The 19,661-nt window shown below is 39.9% G+C and overlaps 1 non-coding gene across 1 annotated transcript; it reads right to left on the minus strand.

The window, feature by feature from the left end:
- Positions 1 to 16,747: 16,747 nt before the first annotated feature.
- Positions 16,748 to 16,879, minus strand: LOC123793593 (small nucleolar RNA SNORA72). The gene has a single exon (XR_006780039.1). It is a non-coding gene; the product is annotated as a small nucleolar RNA SNORA72 (small nucleolar RNA).
- Between the last annotated feature and the right edge of the window lie 2,782 nt (positions 16,880 to 19,661).

Genomic DNA, 19,661 nt, shown 5'->3' on the forward strand with positions numbered 1-19,661 from the left:
CTCAGCAAGGTGAAATAATATCCATATTATAGGGGTCCCAGAAGAGGAAGAGCAAGGAAAAAGAGGCAGAAGGTTTATTTGAGCAAATTATAGCTGAGAAGTTCCCCAATCTGGGGAAGGAAACGGACATTCAAGTCCAAGAGGCACAGAGAACTTACCTCAAAATCAACAAAAACAGATCAACACCTCAACATATTATAGTGAAACTTACAAATTACAAAGATAAAGAGAAAATCGGGGTGCCTGGGTGGCACAGCGGTTAAGCGTCTGCCTTCGGCTCAGGGCGTGATCCCGGCGTTATGGGATCGAGCCCCACATCAGGCTCCTCCGCTATGAGCCGGCTTCTTCCTCTCCCACTCCCCCTGCTTGTGTTCCCTCTCTCGCTGGCTGTCTCTATCTCTGTCAAATAAATAAATAAAATCTTTTAAAAATATATATATATAAAAAGATAAAGAGAAAATCCTGAAAGCAGCTTGGGACAAGAGGTCCTTAATCTACAAGAGTAGACGCATAAGGCTGGCAGCAGACCTGTCCACAGAGACCTGGCAGGCCAGAAAGGACTGGAATGATATATTCAACATGCTAAATGGGAAAAATATGCAGCCAAGAATACTTTATCCAGCAAGGCTGTTATTCAGAATAGAAGGAGAGATAGTTTCCAAGACAAACAAAAACTAAAGAAATTTGTGAATACTAAACCAGCCCTGCAAGAAATTTTAAAGGGGACCCTTTGAGTGGAGAGAGAGAACAAAAGTAACAAAGACCAGAAAGGAACCGAGATAATCTACAGGAACACTCCAAAAGGAAATGGACTAAATGCTCCAATCAAAAGACATAGGGTATCAGAATGGATTTAAAAAAAAAAAAAAAAGACCAGTCAATATGCTGCTTACAACAGACTCATTTTAGACCCAAAGAGACCTCTAGATTGAAAGTGAGGGGATAGAGAACCATTTATCATGCTAATAGACATCAAAAGAAAGCTGGAGTAGCCATCCTTATATCAATCAAACTAAATTTTAAACCAAAGAACTGATATGAGATGAAGAAGGACACTATGTCATAATAAAGGGGTCTATCTAACCAGAAGATCTAATAATTTTAAATATTTATGCCCCTAACTTGGGAGCAGCAAATATATAAAGCAATTAATAACAAAATTAAAGAAACTCATTAATAATGATACAATAATAGTAGGGGACTTTAACACCCAACTCACAGCAACGGACAGATCATGTAAGCAGAAGATCAACAAGAAAACACGGGCTTTGAATGACACTCTGGACCAAAGACTTAACAGATATATTCAGAGCATTTCATTCTAAAACAGCAGAATACACATTCTTTTTGAGGGTACATGGAACGTTCTCCAGAATAGATCACATACTGGGTCTCAAATCAGGTCTCAACCAGTACAAAAAGATTGAGATCATACCATGCATATTTTCAGACCAAAATGCTATGAAATATGAAGTCAACCATAAAAAGACATTTCACAGATCCACCAATACATGGTCTTTAAAAGATATCTTATTAAAGAATGAATGGGTCAACCAGGAAATTAAAGAAGAATTTTAAAAATACATGGAAGCAAGTGAAAATGAAAGCACTGTTCAAAACCCTTGGGATGCAGCAAAGGCGGTCCTAAGAGGGAAGTATACAGCAATACAGGCCTTCACCAAGAAGCAAGAAAAGTCTCAAATACACAGCCTAACCTTACACCTAAAGGAACTAAAAAACAGAGAGCAAATAAAGCCTAAATCCAGCAGAAGAAGAGAAATAATAAAGCAGAAATAAATCATATAGAAATTTTTTTTAAAAAAGTAGAACAGATCAATGAAACTAGGAGCTCCTTCTGTGAAAGAATTAATAAGATTGATAAACCCCTAGCCAGACTTATCAATAAGAAAGAGAAAGGGCCCAAATAAATAAAACCATGAATGAAAGAGGAGAGGTTACAACCAACACTGAAGAAATACAAACAATTATAAGAACATATTATGAGCAACTATATGCCAACAAATTAGGCATTCTGGAAGAAATAGATGCATTCCTAGATATGTATAAACTCCAAAACTGAAACTGGAAGAAATAGAAAACCTGAATAGACCCATAACCAGCAAGAATATTGAAGCAGTAATCAAACATCCCCCAACAAACAAGAGACCAGGGCCAGATGGCTTCCCAGGGAAATTCTACTAAACGGTTAAAGAAGAACTAATACCTATTCTTCTGAAGCTATTTGAAAAAATAGAAATGGAAGGAAAACTTCCAAACTTGTTCTATGAGGTCAGCTTTGCCTTGACCTCAAAACCAGACAAAGACCGCACCAAAAAGAATTACAGACCAATAACCCTGATGAATATGGATGCAAAAATTCTCACCAAGATCCTAGCCAATAGGATCCAATGGTACATTAGAAGTATTATTCACCAAAACCAAGTGGGATTTATTCCTGGGCTGCAAGGGTGGTTCAACATCCCCAAATCAATCAATGTGGTACATCACATTAATAAAAGAAAGGACAAGAACGATATGACCCTCTCAATTGATGCAGAAAAAGCATTTGACAAAGTACAGTATCCTTTCTTGATTAAAACTCTCTACAGTGTAGGGATAGAGTGAACACACCTCAGTATCATAAAAGGCCATGTATGAAAAGCCCACAGTGAATATCATTCTCAATGGGGAAAGCTTAGAGATTTTCCCCTAAGGTCAGGAACCTGACAGGGATGTCCACTATCACCACTATTGTTCCACATAGTACTAGAAGTCCTAGCCTCAGCAATCAGACAACAAAAAGAAATAAAAGGCGTTCAAACTGGCAAAGAAGAAGTCAAATTCTCAACTCTTCTCAGATGACATCATACTCTATGTGGAAAACCCAAAAGACTCCACCCCAAAATTGCTAGAACTCATACAGCAATTCAGCAAAGTGGCAGGATATAAAATCAATGAACAGAAATCAGTTGCATTTCTATACACTAACAACGAGACAAAAGAAAGAGAAATTAAGGAATCTATCCCATTCACAATTGCACCAAAAACTGTAAGATACCTAGGAATAAACCCAACCAAAGAGGTAAAGGATCTGTACTCTGGAAACTATAGAACACTCATGAAAGAAATTGAGGAAGACACAAGGAAATGGAAAAACGTTTCAAACTCAGGGATTGGAAGAAAAAATATTGTTAAAATGCCTATGCTTCCCAGAGCAATCTATACATTCAATGCAATCCTTATCAAATACCATCAACATTTTTCACAGAACTGGAACAAATAATCCTAAAATTTGTATGGAACCAGAAAAGAACCCGAATAACCAAAAGCTGAAAAAGAAAAGCAAAGCTGGCAGCACCACAATTCCGGAGGGTAACCAGGTGATGGGCATTAAGGAGGGTACATGATATAATGAGCACTGGGTGTTATATGCCACCTGTTACATGCCAACTGATGAATCACCAAATGTTCCCCTAAAACTAATAATCCACTGGATGTTGACTAAACTGAATTTAAATTAAAAAAATTTTAAAGAGTATTTCAAACCCATTCTGACTTTTTCATCACAAATTAATATATTGTGATACTTCTCTCATAGATAAATCTTATGAGCCTGTTTTATGTGAGTCTGATCCTGGGGGATGGATACGCTTTTGGAAACTGGAAAACCAAGATAGACCTTAGATGATGGTAAATCCACAGGATTAATGACAACCCCAGAGTCAGACCACTCTTCTTCAGATAGTAGCATTACCTCTCCCTTCAACGTCTACGTAGCTTTGCTTGTATAATATCACTTTCTTATTAATAATTCTATAGTGGACACTACCTGCCTGAGTGATGTTTTAGTGTAAGGGGTAAGCCAAGAGAGGTGTTGCCTAAAGAGCTGACTGTCCAAAGTTAAAGCCTTCTAACTTCCTTAACTCTATTTTTTTTTAATATTTTATTTATTTATTCGACAGAGAGAGACAGCCAGAGAGAGAGGGAACACAAGCAGGGGGAGTAGGAGAGGAAGAAGCAGGCTCATAGCGGAAGAGTCTGATGTGGGACTCGATCCTGTAACGCCGGGATCACGCCCTGAGCCGAAGGCAGACGCTTAACCGCTTTGCCACCCAGGTGCCCCCTAACTTCCTTAACTCTAATCTTACTCCCTAAATCCATCCTGCACAGGGCTGCCGAATGGATCTATCCAAAAGGCATATCAGACTATATCATTTCCCTGCACTCCATATATTGAGTCTACATTGGTTTAAATTTCATTCATGGTCTTTCGTGACTTGGCTCTTCGTCCCTCTCCAGGTTCATCTTAACCACACCCACATTTTAGCAATACATAAATATGTGTTTATATCTGCACACACCATATTCTCCTATACCTTTGTGCCCTGATCCTGTGAATCTACTGAGTTTTCCTGGAACCCACTTTCCTGTACTTCTTGGTTAATTCCCACTTATCCTTAAAGATTCTACTCCAAGGTATCATCTTCTCCAGGAATCCTTTTCTGTTTCCCCCAAAGCTCAATTTTATGCCCCAAGTTTCCATACATTTATACATTAAACTACTGTAACTTTTATCTCATTATAATAAAATTATAACCTTATGACCTTGTGACTGTGAGGGCAATAATCTTCCCTATACTGAAGTTCCTGGAACACTGCACTGGGCCTGGCATGAAGTGGAGTGCCACAAATGTTGACCACACTGACCTGAACTGAATTTCCCCCTTTTTCTGCTGTCTGGAGCCCTCTATTTCCATGCTGGATAGATGGGTATACTGGTTTTCTCCTTTACACTCACGGTGATGGCCCTTGCATGTTTCGCCACATTGGGTTTGTGCCTCACTTCTTTCAGATATGAGTGAGAAAAGGAAAGGTGGGCTGAGGATTTGCTCACAGTTATAAGTAAGGCTGAATACTTGTCACATGCCAGATTCCTGACCAGTGTTGCAGAAGTGCCTTTCTCCACAGTGCCTTGCAGAAAACCATGGAGATAAGGACAGCCCAGTTTGTTACAGTTGTGCCAAGAAATTTAAGGAGGAGGAAGAGACTTAATTGTTCAAGGGAAAAATCATGTTTTGTAGACAATCTGGCAGAGACTAAGGAAGAATGCAAACTATCCCAGGGGACTTCTGGGCACTAGTCCCAATGGCATTCAGGCATCTGATCTTGAAAGCAAGCACTGAGGCCTTTCTTCCCTGTATGTGGCCAGGGATCAGTTCCAAGCCAACATCTCCTCACAGAATGTCCTAAGACTCCAAAAATAATCAAATTTTTCTGAAGGTAATAAATGGATTCACCTGATTACACAGCCCCCTCCAGGTACATGTGTCTCTTGATCATTTGAAACAACCAGGGCTCATTTCCCTCTCTGAACTTCGGCAGGTGCAGAGAGTGATTTCTTTATTATCGTCATGTTGAGGATATGTGTAACCAGCTGGATTCTTCCTGCTTGGGTTTGAAGTTGGGTTTGGTCTGAAGTCATCTCTCGGAGCCTATACAGTCTCAGAGAGAATGAAACTGTAATCTTACCCTCACTCTATTCCCTGCCCCAATATACAGTTAGGGAAACATAGTGAAAGGGTAAAGTATTCTAGACCAAGCCCCAAAAGACCCAAATTTGAGTCAAGTTTTGCCAGTAATCAGAGGGGTTGTTGTGCTCAGGCCCTTCATTGCTCTGGTCTGAAGCCCCCCAGATATTAAGGAGTGGGCAGCAATGTACTCTCATCCTCTATTCCCCCATCAGCTCTATAGGGAAGATTCAATATAATAAAGGCCACTGAGTGGCCATTAATGGCATAGTGAGTTGTTTTCAACATTAAATCCTAAATCCTAAATACAAAACACCACAGTTGGTTAAAATTCTGTCTGAAAACTACTTAGCAAAAATACTACTTCTAAATGGTTCATGCTAGACCGTGGGATGGTTGAGGATCTGGAACAAGGGCATAAAATGCCTAAGGGGAAGATCAAAGCAGGAGTGAGTTGTCAATTGGTATGGAAGTATTTCAACGTCTTAGTAACTTGGTGCATATTGGCTGAAAATCCCTATCTGACCCTTACCTGAAATTTCACCAAAGGAAAAGCAATATGTCTACCAGAACAATCAGGCTTTTCATAATTCTATTAGGATTTGGGAAGTGTAGGCCACATGGGTATTGCGGGGGGGGGGAAAAAAGTCTAATTGAAGAAAAACAATAGTGCCAACTTGCCTGAGTTTCTCCTGTCCTTTTCCTATCCCCCTTCCTGTACAATTCTTTGACTTATAGGATTATACAAATATGGTCAAGCCCCTTCTCTTTTTATGATAAAGAGAGGAAGTAACAGAACTAACAATTACCAAGAGCCCACAGACCTTTTTTTTTTAATTTGTCATCTCCATGTCATTTCTCCATATAATAACCTTATAACAAGGTACATTTATTTTTATTTTACAAATAAATAAACCTAGATGCAGAGAAGTTAGGTAATTTATCCAATAACAACTAACTCACAAGTGGCAGAGCCCAGATGCCCAAGCAAATCTAACAGAAGCCAAGATTTATGTTCTTTCCCATGTACTATACAGCCTCCTTCAATGGAACATTGTTAGAGAAGTTCTGGTGTTTATAAAAAAGACCATCCTATCTCATTTATTTCCATTTGGATCACCTCATTTAAGTATCTGAGCACGGACCTTATACAGAGTGAATCTCCTTTGACTTTTCCTACTGAATGAGACTTCGTTTCCACATGTCTCAGCTCCTGGAAGTCAAGCACTGGCGTAGCACAGCCCTTATGCCTCTGATGCAAAGTTTATGGCTTTTTTATTATTTTGCCTTTTTTATCCCCTATTCATCTTGAAAAATCTTCTCTTTTTCTTGGGTAGGTTGAAGACCCTGACAGTTATTTCTAACAGAAGACCACCCTCTGTAGCAGACAATAATAGCAAGTAATAGACAAGAATGTTAACTTTGGAGTCAGGTCACTTTGGTTCAAATCACAGCTCTTTTGATTGTACCTCATCTCCCCAAGCATCAGTTTCCTCAACTAGAAACTATGGGTTAAAATATACTTACCGTAAGGTGCCTGGGTGGCTCAGTCAGTTAAGTGTCTGCCTTCAGCTCAGGTCATGATCCCAGGGTCCTGGGATCGAGTCCTGCATCGGGCTCCTTCTCAGCGAGGAATCTGCTTCTCCCTCTCCCTCTGCCTGTCACTCCCCCTGCTTGTGTTCTCTCTCCCCTTCTCTTTCTCTGTCAAATAAATAAATAAAATCTTTTTTAAAAAACATTAAATAAAATAATTAAATAAAATATACTAACCATACAAAAATATGTCAAGAGGGAAACTAGAATGAACACTAGGATTGTTGTATTAGAATTGAGGATAACATAAATAAAAAGTGGTGTGTATGTATGGTGTCTGTTTGTGTTGCATCTATATATATGTATATATAGCTTGCACACCCATTGTTTTGTTTTGTTTTTGCATGAATTATTGTAGAACGGTTGCATTTCTTAGGTCAGCGCACTGAAAGGGTCTGGACAAAGAGCACTCTAATAATAATGAGCACATCTAGAACCCAGGTCTTGGCTTCTAAATACCAGTCTCCACCAAACAAAAGGAAAGATTATTGAATAGATGGCTGATTGCAAATCTACGATAGGGAAGAACGGGATAAGATAAGCCTGGAAAAATGTGTTGTGCCAGACAGTAGTAAAGTGCTCAAAGAATAGTAGAGATGTGTCAAAAGGAAATAGGGGCTATCCAAACTGGGGAAATGTAAGCATCAAAATAAATAATGATAATAATAGATTGAGCCCCATTGAGTAAAATAGCAATTCATGAGTTCACACTCATACACATACATGCATATGAAAAAGACAAAGCCTTTCTCACAGTAGAATGCCAACTAATAAATGTAGACAGAATAATGGAACTTTTAAAATCACCATTTAGTAACCATTCTACAATAATTCATGCAAAAACAAAACAAAACAATGGGTGTGGAAGCTAATGAGTAAAAGTGGAATAAGAATCAGTACTTACATTGCTCCAAAGTGCATTTAACATTTCTCCAACCACAAAATACTTATTAATTATGAAAAAGAAAAAAAGTAACTTTACAGTGGAAAACGTGTAAGACCTTAACAAGGGAGCAAAATTAATGCTACTAGTCCTGGGACAATGAGAAGAACACAATTTCACTTCTATGATAATCTGACCCAAAAGGGGGGGGGGGGAGCAGAGGGAGTGCATCATCAAGATCCAGTCATGAAGAAAATTCAAACAAACTCAAATTGAGAGACATTTTACAAAATGACTGACCAATACACTTCAAAAATATCAGGGCCATGAAAGACAAGGAACAATTGAAGAACTGTTTCAGATTAAAAGAGATAAAGTGATATGAAAATTGAGTGTAATGCATGATCTTATACTTTCTTCTGCTACAAATGACATTATTGGGGCAGTTGGAGAATCTTGAACAGGATCTCTAGTGAAGGGTAAATAGGGACTTTTTCTACTATTCTTGAAGTTCTTTTGTAAGTAGAAATTATTCCAAAATTAAAAGTTTATATAAAGACCTACCTCAGAGCGTTAACAAAGATTAAAGGAGCACCTGTATATAAAACACGTAGCACGGTGCCGAGCACAAGGTAACCCTCAACAATGGCAGCAAGAAAGAAAAGGAATGTTAACTTCCAATTCCAGAGCACATATTAAATTTAAATCAATAAGGACGTTTTGAACTCCATGCATAGCACTACACTGAAACTAGAGAGTACTCACTTAAGTCGAAGACTAGACCTAACCCTATTTGAGTTTACAAACTGCTTAAGAAAACAGGACTTAACAGGAGGTTGCAGAATAGTGCCAAAATGAAAGGTAAGATTTAATTAAATGGCAGAATAATTTTAACAATATAATCACTACAGGCCAGCAAGGGAGGAAACTAACTTGTGTCTTCTCTACTATGTGCCAGGAAATCACTCGTCATTTTATAAGCTTTCTCTCCTTGTATCTCCTTAAAGACGACACTCTTTAATTTTTTAGATGAAGACATTGAGGTCAGGGAAATATGACAACAATTCCTAAATTCCACTTAAGAACCTATGGTTTGACATTGCAAAAGAATGATTCAAAAGAGACTGTCCTGACAAATTCAAGATTTCTGGTTGGCAGTTTGACAGGTTCACTATACCCAGTAACCCTCTGTTGACAGTCTTTTCTTAAATTGATTAAAAAAGGAAATGTGAATTAAGTGAATACAAGAGATTTAGTGATAAAAAAGGAACTGTAACTGGACCCTGAACTATAGGAAGGTTCTGGGTGGGAGGAAGCACACATAAAGATGTGGTGGGAAAGTTCTACTGTGTCCCTGGGGAAGCTAAGGTTGCTTGTCTAAAAAGAAGGGTGTATCTTGGAGCACCGAAAGGTATGGCATAAAAGAATACAGTCAGGAATGCTTTTCGACAAATACTTATTTAGCTTTTATTTTGTACCAGACTAGGAAAGTAATAAGAGGTCCCTGCTCCTTTGAGAAGACTTTGTAAAAAATACTAGTAACAACATTGATACCAGCATCAATGATGGATGACTTTTTACCAAAATTTTAGGCAAACCCCACTGAGACTTCAAGTGGTAGAAAACACAGTGTATTACAAAGAGTACTTAAATAGAAATCTCCACTTCTGGAATATGGTGGGTCGATTACTCTGAAACATTCTCTATCCACACACACAAAAAAATCAGATGCTACATTAATTACACAAACAATATTTAAATGCATTATTACCCTCACAGAAAGAAAATAAGGGAAATTACAAAGAAGCAATAAAAACAAAGATAAAATAAAGAAGAATGAATAAATTGAATCTAGAGTGACAAACAAACACAGAAGCTGAGATTGCCTTGGTACCAAACGCTGATGTCAGGAACCAACAGCTTTGAGGACTAACATTGGTTGGGGAAAGACAGGAGACTAAGCTTTGGGTCTGAGCAAAGTGGAGGAACTGATGCTAAGACCCTTGACAGACCTGGGACACCCAGAGTTTATACCCTCAGGTAAAGTTTAAGACGGTGCGGTGGGGGTGCGGGGGGGATCTATCTAGTAAAAGCAGCCAGTAAGAAATTTGTCTATCTCTGTCCATTCTCCCTCAAGAATTTGCAGCTAAAGCCTTGATATTCAGCCAACATGCACCTGATCGTTAAATGCTGACATACTTCCATATCAATTGACAGCTACTGCTTTGATCTTCCCATTAGGCACCTTATGCCCCTGTTCCAGATCTTCAGCTATCCTAATGTAGCGTAAATCATTTAGAAGTAGCATTTTTACAGCTAAGTTGTTTTCAGCACAGAAAGTGCTTCCTTTAGACCAAGTTTTAACCAACCATGATATTTTACTTTTAGGATTTAGAGTTGAAAACAACTCACTATGTCATTGATGGTCACTTTTTGGCTTCTGTTAAATTCTATCTGCCTAACCAAATTGATGTCTAATTCTTTGTAACCAGAATGATCTGTCCTGAGAAGTGACATCAACAAGATGATGGAATAGGAATTTCCAGACCCTCCTGCCCCCAGAGACTCTGACTCAATAATAATACACAAACGAGTTCCCTTTGTGATAAATCCAGAAACCAGTTAAAAAACCTCCTGCAGGGGCGCCTGGGTGGCTCAGTCATTAAGCATCTGCCTTCGGCTCAGGGCGTGATCCCAGAGTCCAGGGATCGAGCCCCACATCAGGCTCCTCTGCTGGGAGCCTGCTTCTTCCTCTCCCACTCCCCCTGCCTGTGTTCCCTCTCTCGCTGGCTGTCTCTCTTTCTGTCAAATAAATAAATAAAATCTTTAAAAACAAACAAACAAACAAACCTCCTGCAATCCAGGTGAGCATGAAAATAGTTGCATCAAACCTGGTAGGAAAATTTGTAACACTCACTCAACATTGTCCCTTCCCACAGTCTAGCATGGCGCAATCAGGGGAAAACTCCCAGATCCAGGGCTTCTCCCTGGGGAAGGAAAAAGAAAACTGAAACGTACATCCAATGTTCAAACTTTTGCGGACTACCCAAGGAACTAGCTCCTGTCTTGTCCAAATCTAAGCCCTGAAAGGAAAAGGTACTAGGTTGGGAGCTGCTGAAAACAAAGGCAATGATTTGGAACACTCATTCACCCTAGTCCCTCTTCCCAGCTCAGCACTGGATAAGTAAGAGAAAATTCCCAACTCCCAGTTTCTCCCAGAGGAGGAAAGAAGTTGGAGCATGCATCTAATGTGCTGACCTTTCAGGGGGCTGCCTGAAGGACTGGATTCTGTCTCATTTGTCTTATATCACTGAAAGGGACCCACGTACTCTAGATATCTAGGTGCTACTGAGAACAAGAGAGCTAGGAGTCAGTGCTGGTCCAGGAGACCCAAGGTAAAGCAGACAGAGGCCGGTACAGCTCAGCAGCCTCTTCCTCAGTGGGGGAAGAATAGTGGAGCATGCATCCAACATTATGACTTCCCATGGGACTTGTTTTTGTCTTACCTGACACAGAAAGTTGATAGAATCTGGCATCCTCTACAAGACTTGAGGCTACTGAAAATGGAGAGCTGGGCAGTTTGTGGTAGCTCCTGAGAATTTGCAGTGCTGCAGATAAAAATCACAGGGACCAAAAAATTTGAAGATCCTGAAAAAAGAGGCCAGCAAATACCTTTAACTGTGAATTTGACTGTGCAGGTCAAGAGAAGATGTATCCACAGAAAAGGATCAGGAGTCCAAAGAATCTCTAGCAAGGCTGCTTGAAAAGATCTTTCCCTGTATAAAGCTGGTCCAGGTAGACTGGAAGAGGTGGTCATTTTTCAAACATGCGGACCTGAAACAAAGTTACAAACTACATGAAGAAACAAGGAAACATGATCCAATTAAAGAAACAAAACAAGTCTCTGGAAACCAGCCCTAATGAAACAGGTATATTACTTACTTCACAAAGAATACAAACTATCATAAAAATGGACAATGAGTTCAGGAAACAGTCCATTATCAAAATGAGAATATCAACAATGATATAGAAAATATGGTGCGCCTGGGTGGCTCAGTTGTTAAGCATCTGCCTTCGGGTCAGTTCATGATCCCAGGGTCCTGGGATTAAGCCCCACATCAGGCTCCCTGCTCAGCGGGGAGCCTGCTTCTCCCTCTCCCACTCCCCGTGCTTGTGTTCCCTCTCTCGCTGTGTCTCTCTCTGTCAAATATATAAATAAAATATTTTTTAAAAAAGATATAGAAAATATGTCAAAAGAACAAAACTAAAATTTTAGACCTGAAGAACACAACAACTGAATAGAAAAATTCAATAGATAAGTAAACAGGACACTTGGATCAAGAAGTAGAAAGAATCAGCAAATGTGAGAACAGGTCATTTGAAATTATTCAGTCAGAGGAGCAAAAATGAAAATGATTGAGAAAGAAAAAAGAAAGAAAGAAAGAAAGACAGAAAGAAAGACAGAAAGAAAGAAAGAAAGAAAGAGAAAAAGGGAGGGAGGAAGAAAATTAAAGGAATTATAGGACACCATAAAACCAAACAATATAAGCATTATTTGAGTCTCAGACGAACAGAGAAAGAAAGAAGCAGATTGTTTATTTGGAGAAATAATGGCTAAAAACTTCCCAAATCTGAGGAAAATAAATGAATATCCAGATCATTGAAGCCTAATGGAACCCAACAAGGAAAAATCCAAAGTCCAACCAAGACAAATTATAATCATGTTGTCAGAAGTCAACAATAGAGAATTTTGAAAGCACTAAGAGACTTGTCACATACAAAGGAACCCCCATAAGACCCTCACCAAATTTCTCCACAGAGTCTTTGCAAGCCAGAAGAGAGTGAAATAATATACTCAAACTGCTGAAAGAAGAGGGAGAAATGTATGATGAAGTAAAAGGATCCTGAGCCCACCTTCTCCCACAGACACACCAAGGCAACAACTACATGTAATGAAACTCACTCTGAAAACAACCTGAAGACTGGTAGAGCTAAAGACATGGAGAGAAAGCCACATCAAGAAGGGTATGGGGGTGCCTGGGTGGCTCAGTCGTTAGCGTCTGCCTTCAGCTCAGGTCATGATCTCAGGGTCCTGAGATGGAGCCCTGTGTCGGGCTCCCTGCTCAGCAGGGGGCCTGCTTCTCCCCCTCTCGTTGCCTCTCCCTGGCTTGTGAACTTCCTCTCTCTCTGTCAAATAAATAAGTATAAATCTTAAGAAGAAGAAGAGGAGAAGGAGGAGGAGGAAGGAGAAGAAGGGGACTTCCTCTCTCTCTGTCAAATAAATAAGTATAAATCTTAAGAAGAAGAAGAGGAGAAGGAGGAGGAGGAAGGAGAAGAAGGGGCGCCTGGGTGGCTCAGTCAATTAAGCATCTGAGACTGGCTCAGGTCATGGTCCTAGGGTCCTCGGATTGAGCCCTGTGTCAGGCTCCCTGCTCAGTGGGGAGCCTGCTTCTCCCTCTGTCTGCAGCTCCCCTTGCTTGTGCTCTCTCACTCTCTTGCTCTCTCTGTCAAATAAGTAAATAAAAGCTTAAATAAAAAAAAAAAGAAGGGTAGGAAGGGCAGAGATGTATTTGGGAACCCAGTCTCCCAGTCAGTGACCTAGAATCAGGATGGGTATCACAGGCATGAAGGAGTGGGGACCAATCCCCACAGCAGGCAGGCCCAGCCCTCGGGATCTGCACCGGGAAGACAAGCCCCCATAACATCTGCCTTTGAAAATCAGTGGGACTTACCTCTGGGAGAGCCAAAGGACTGTAGGAAACCACCTCTACTCTTTTTTTTTTATAGTAATTTTTTATTATGTTATGTTAGTCACCATACAGTATATCCTTAGTTTTTGATGTAATGTTCCATGATTCATTATTTGCATATAACACCCAGTGCACCACCTCTACTCTTAAAAGGCCAGCAAGCTCTACCATTCAGCTTGATATCCAGCACTGAAGCAATATTTTTTAAAGGGCCTGGGTATATGTGAAGGAGATTAATTGACTAATTTCAGGACATGTGCCAAAGGGACAGGGATCTGCAGGAACTTTCTCTGGAAACAGAAGTCCTGGAGAATTCAAATTTTCTGGCCCTCCTTTAGTCTAGCTGCAGGAGCCAGTTCTGACACTTTCCATCTACCTTGCTATCTCCACTTGCTCCATCCAACCCACTCACCCCAACAGGCTCCCCTCCAAAAACAGCTCCCACTACATCACCTCAGGTATCTTTCCAGAGAGACTCCTGCCATTGAGGGATGTACAATATGATATAATATACATAAAACATGGAAGAAGAAGTAAAAATGCAGTGTTTTCTCAATGTGTTCAAACTTAAGTGACCATCAAGTCAGTATTGACTGTTACACACATAGAATATGGACCTCATGGTAACCACAAACCAAAAACATATATTAAATACATAAAAAATTGAGCATAACACTAAAAAAAGTCAAAAATCACAAGGGAAGAGAGCAAGAGAAGAATAAAGGAACAGAAAAGAACTACAGAAACAATCAGAAGACAACAACAAAATGGCAATAAGTAGATACCTATCAATAATTATTTTAACATAAATAAACAAAATGCTCTAATCAAAAGACATAGGGTAGATGAATAGTTAAGAAAAACAAGACTCAAATACATGTTCCCTGAAAGAAACTCACTTCAAATCTCAAGACACACACAGACTAAAAGTGATGGAATGGAAAAAGATATTTCATGCAAATGGAAACATAAAGAAATCTGGGATAACAATACTTAAAAAAGACAAAATAGACTTTAAAACAAAGACTGTAACAAGAAACAAAGAAGAGCATTATATAATGTTAAAGGGATTAATCCAACAAAGAGGATAAAACAATTGTAAATATCTATGCACCCAACACAACCTAAATATATAAAGCAAATATTAGCAGACATAAAAGGAGAACTTGAAAACAATACAATGAAAGTAGTGGACTTTAACACCCCATTTACATCAATGGATAGATTATCCAGACAGAAAATCAGTGAGGAAACAGTGGTTTTGAACAACACATTAGACAAGATGGACTTAACAGATATATACAGAACATTCCAACCAAAAACCTCAGAATACATTCTTTCAAGTGCACGTGGAGCTTTCTCTAGGATACATCACATGTTGGACCATGAACAAGTCTCAATAAATTTAAGATTGAAATTGTATCAAGTATCTTTTCTTTCTTTTTTTTTAAAGAAAGTTTTAATCTTACACTTTATTTTTTTAAGTAAACTCTATGTCACACATGGGGCTTGAACTCATGACCCTGAGATCAAGAGTTGCATGCTCTACCAATTGAGCCAGCCAGGCACCCCTCAGGTATGTTTTCTGATCACAACAGTGTAAAACTAGAAATCAACTACAAGGGGGAAAAAACTGGAAAAAACACAAAAACATGAAGGCTAAACAACAAAAGTCAACAAAGAAATCCAAGAGGAAATCAAAAAATATATGGCAACAAATGAAAATGGAAACACAATATTTCAAAATCTTTGGGATGCAACAAAAGCAGTCCTAAGAAGGAACTTAGAGCAACACAGGCTCACTTCAAGAAACAAGAAAAATCTCAAATAAACAATCTAACCTTACACCTAAAAAAACCAAAAAAAGAACAAAGCCCAAAGTTAGTGAAGGAAGGAAATAATAAAGAGCAGAAACAAATGAAATAGATACTAAAACAAAACAAAACAGAAAAAAGAAAAAAGAAAAAAAATACAACAGCAATAGAAAGATCAATGAAACTAAGAACTGGTTCTTTGAAAAGATAAAATCGATAAGGCTTTAGCCAGACTCATTAGGGAAAAAAACAGGCGAGAAGACTGAAATAAATAAGAAATGAAGGAAAAGAAGTTACAACTGAATGAATGAGCACGGAGGGTGGGGCACGCCCTTGGCTTTAGGGAGGTTGTGTCCTCACATGCCCACCTCCACAAGCAAGGTAGAAGAAGAGCACACAAAAAAGCACACTTCCAGCCCCTCCATCCTAAGAAGAATCTCAACAAACCCCTGCCCTTCCAGCACTCTTTACTATGACCAACTGAATGAGCATCACCTAAAATCCAGTCCCCTCTTAAACTGCTGTCTTTGCACTGGTTCCTGGGACAAGTGAGCCCATGCACTAGCTTCTCCACAGAAGTTATCTCAGATCCCATAGCCCCCCAGGTTCCCCGGATGTAAACCCCACTGGTTTTCAAAACCAGATATTTTGGGGAGATGGTCTCTTTGGTGCAGGTCTCAAGGGTCGGGGTGCCCAATGTGGGGCACAAATCCCTCACTCCTCAGGGAGAGGCTTTAGGAGTGAGGTCTCTCCCTGTTGTGTGTCACAGAGCCAGGGACAGGGTTTTGGTGAGACCGTGTCTCTGCCTCTCCTACCCAATCTAGATGTGGCCCTTTTATCCCTTGCAGAGAAAGCTGTTCAGCTAGTTTTCAGTCCTTTTTCAGCAGGAATTTTCTATAAGTAATTGTAGATTTGATGTGTCCATAGGAAGAGGTGAGTTCAGGGTCTTTCTAGGCTGCCATCTTGGACCAACGCATAATTTACGAATTATTCTTCTTTTTCTAAAAAATAAAACACAGTAGTTCAACAATTCATTCAGTGGCAACTGGTAATCATCAAATTAGCAATGGTTATCTTCAAAAGTTATTACACTAGCTGTGCCAACATTTCTTGAGGATGAGCAAATACCTAGAGTCACAGACATTTCCCATATAAGATGCATCATGTAAATCAAATTTGATTTATCACCAGCATTTCTAAAACCAGACCTAGGGAAAGAACTAGGTCTGAGGACACATGAATTGTCTTAATATAGTGAATGCTTAGCCTGCCCTGATTATTACAAAATCAGAATAGCAAGAATATTCACAGTACAAACTATTCTTAATGGACAAACCAATAGGGAAAAAAAATGGAGAAATGACTTTTAACTTCTCTTATCAAAAGACAAAATCCAAATAACCAATAAACATATGAAAAATACCCCACCTTAGTTGTGATCAGGGAAATTAAATTAATCCGCCATGAGGGACCACTAGATAACCATCAAGTTATCTGACAATACCCAGTTGTGCTAAGGATGTGGAATAACCGAAATCCTTACACATTGCTGATGGATATACAAATTAGTAAAAAGCCCTTTACTAAACAATTTGACATTTAGGACAAATTGTTGTTACGCATGCCCTGTGACTTAGCAATTTCACTCCAAGGTATCTATCCTCCAAAAAGCAAGCCTGCGGGCACAGAATGTTAAGTAACAAGAATGTCCACAGCAACACTCCTTACAATCTATGGGAACAACTCAAATCCTTGTCAGTAGTCATAAATACATTCAGCAGTCAATATACTGAGGGGAAAATCAATGCTGCACACAGAAACACAGACAAATCTTAAAAACATGATAAAGAAGGAAGCCAGCCACAAATAATACTTTTGTGCTGCCATTTATAGATAGGTCAAAAAGAAGCAAATTAAATCACCCTATTTGGGCTGCCTGGGTGGCTCAGTCAGTTATGCATCTGCCTTCGGCTCAGGTCATGATGTCAGGGTCCTGGGATAGAGCCCACACGTCTGCCTCCCTGCTCAGCGGGGAGCCTGCTTCTCCCTCCCTCTCCCTCTGCCCCTTCCCCCACTTCTGCACTCTTTCTCTTTCTCTAATGAATAGATAAAATCTTAAAAAAAAAAAAAACGCCCTATTTAGTGATGCACACTGAAGGGAAAACCATAGAGCAAGGCAAAAAAGCGATGATGATCTGGGTCAGAGCAGCGGTTGCCTTGTGGGGGAGGCAGCGGGCTGTGGTCACTTAAGGGTTCCCTGGGACCTTCCGTGATGCTGGGAAAGGTCTATTTTCTTGATCTAAGTGGTGGTTACACGGTGTTTGCTATATGTTCTGCCACTAAGCTACGCACATGATTTGCTTATTTTTCTTTATGTGTATTAAATTTCATCATTTAACAGTGATTTATTTTTAAAGTTTAAAAATAAGAGCCGTGGGTGAACATAAACTTGCACGTAGAGAAAAACAAAGCAGTGAAGTCATTGCACTCAGGAACTGTGTGATTAGTGAATGAGGCAGCTGGGGAAGAGGCTTGCTCCTTCAAAGGGTTAATTTATCATAGCATAAGAAGTATAGTCATTGTGGTTGGGTTTTTTTTTTTTTCCTTGAAGGCAGACATGATACAGAGAGCACCAAAATTCTATGAAAAGAAAAAAAAAAAGAAAGCACCAACAGAGCAATATTAAAGGGGAGAGAATACAGCTGCTTGTGTATCCCTGTCACTTTTCCCCAAAAAGACATCAGGCAAAAGGTGGGAACACAGTTAGGAAAATCTCCTGCCCGGAAGTTGGGATGGTGATTTAATCAGGACACACAGGTGGAAAGGAAAGGGCCCATCCTGCACACATGCTAATCTCCAAATTCATTGTAGGTCTGCTTTTCCAGAAACAGGTATAGGAGGGGTTCAGAACTATTTGGAAAATGTTAGGTCCATACTTTCCATATTTCCAAATGCACAACTGGTCAACTTAAAATACATAGAGAAGGAAAGAGTTCTGAACTGAAAATCAAAAGAGCTGAATATTTTATGCAAGCACAGCTCACCACTTGCTTTTTTCCTTTGTGCAAGCCCATTCAGCCATTCAAGCCTTGTGTCCTCCATCTCTAAAAGAACGAGAAGGCACCACTGAGTCCTCACTGTGTCTTGGCGGCAGATGGTCAGGCTATGGCCTCTATTCTATGGCAGGAATTATATGCCCCGTGCAGAGTCTCCTGGGAGTCTTCCATGGAGTCATCCAAGGGAACCCTCAGCCCTGATCTAGTATTGAACTACTTACTTCCAGTCCACTAGCACCCTTCCTCTCCCCCACTCCCATGCTAAGCCCCAGTGGTGCTCTCAACAACTCACATTATTGGAACCCAGAATAAAATTCTCCTGGCTACTTTTTGCATTCACTAAGAGATCTCTTGGAGGAAGTGTGCAAAAAAAGAAAGAAACACAGCTATAATGGTGTAATTTAATCATGAAGAAGGAGGAGGAGGGAAAGAGAAGGAGGAGAAGGTGGTTGTTGTGGTGATACTGGTAGTGGAGGGGGAGAGGGGGAAGAAGAGAAGGAAATGAATAACCTAGTTTCTACCAGAATGAGTGCAATGCACTTTGTAATTTGTCGTCCTCAGAAAACCCTTTTACAATGCACTTTTGAGAAGAGGAAGCTGAAGCTCAGAGATGCTCAATAATTTATCCAAGGACATGTGACTGCAAAATGGAGCATAACCGATAAAATTATGCTCCACTGCCACTTTACAGACTCAGAATCCTACGGTCGGGGGCTACTTGGGTACAAGCCTGCCTCAAAGGGCAAGAATATAACCAAAGTAAGTGTCTTCTCAGCTTTTGGTCCTCCACCCACCACTCCAGGGAAAACAGACCTAATGACCCTTCCCCAGAGCTGCGTCCCTATAGCTCCGGGGAAGTGGTGTCCTGCTCTGCTCTGAACACTGGGCATCCAACCTTGAACTCCGCACTGATCTGGCTCTTCCTGTGAGAGACCAGAAGAGAGTTCCAACCCACCTATTCCAGGAAGAATACCTTTCCTAGAACCCTCAAAGTTCCCAAATGCTACGCAACATTTCATACTAGTCATTTGGAAAAT

Source organism: Ursus americanus, chromosome 13 (assembly GCF_024610735.1).
Source record: "Ursus americanus isolate L20-20 chromosome 13, mUrsAme1.1.p, whole genome shotgun sequence".
Taxonomy (NCBI): domain Eukaryota; kingdom Metazoa; phylum Chordata; class Mammalia; order Carnivora; family Ursidae; genus Ursus; species Ursus americanus.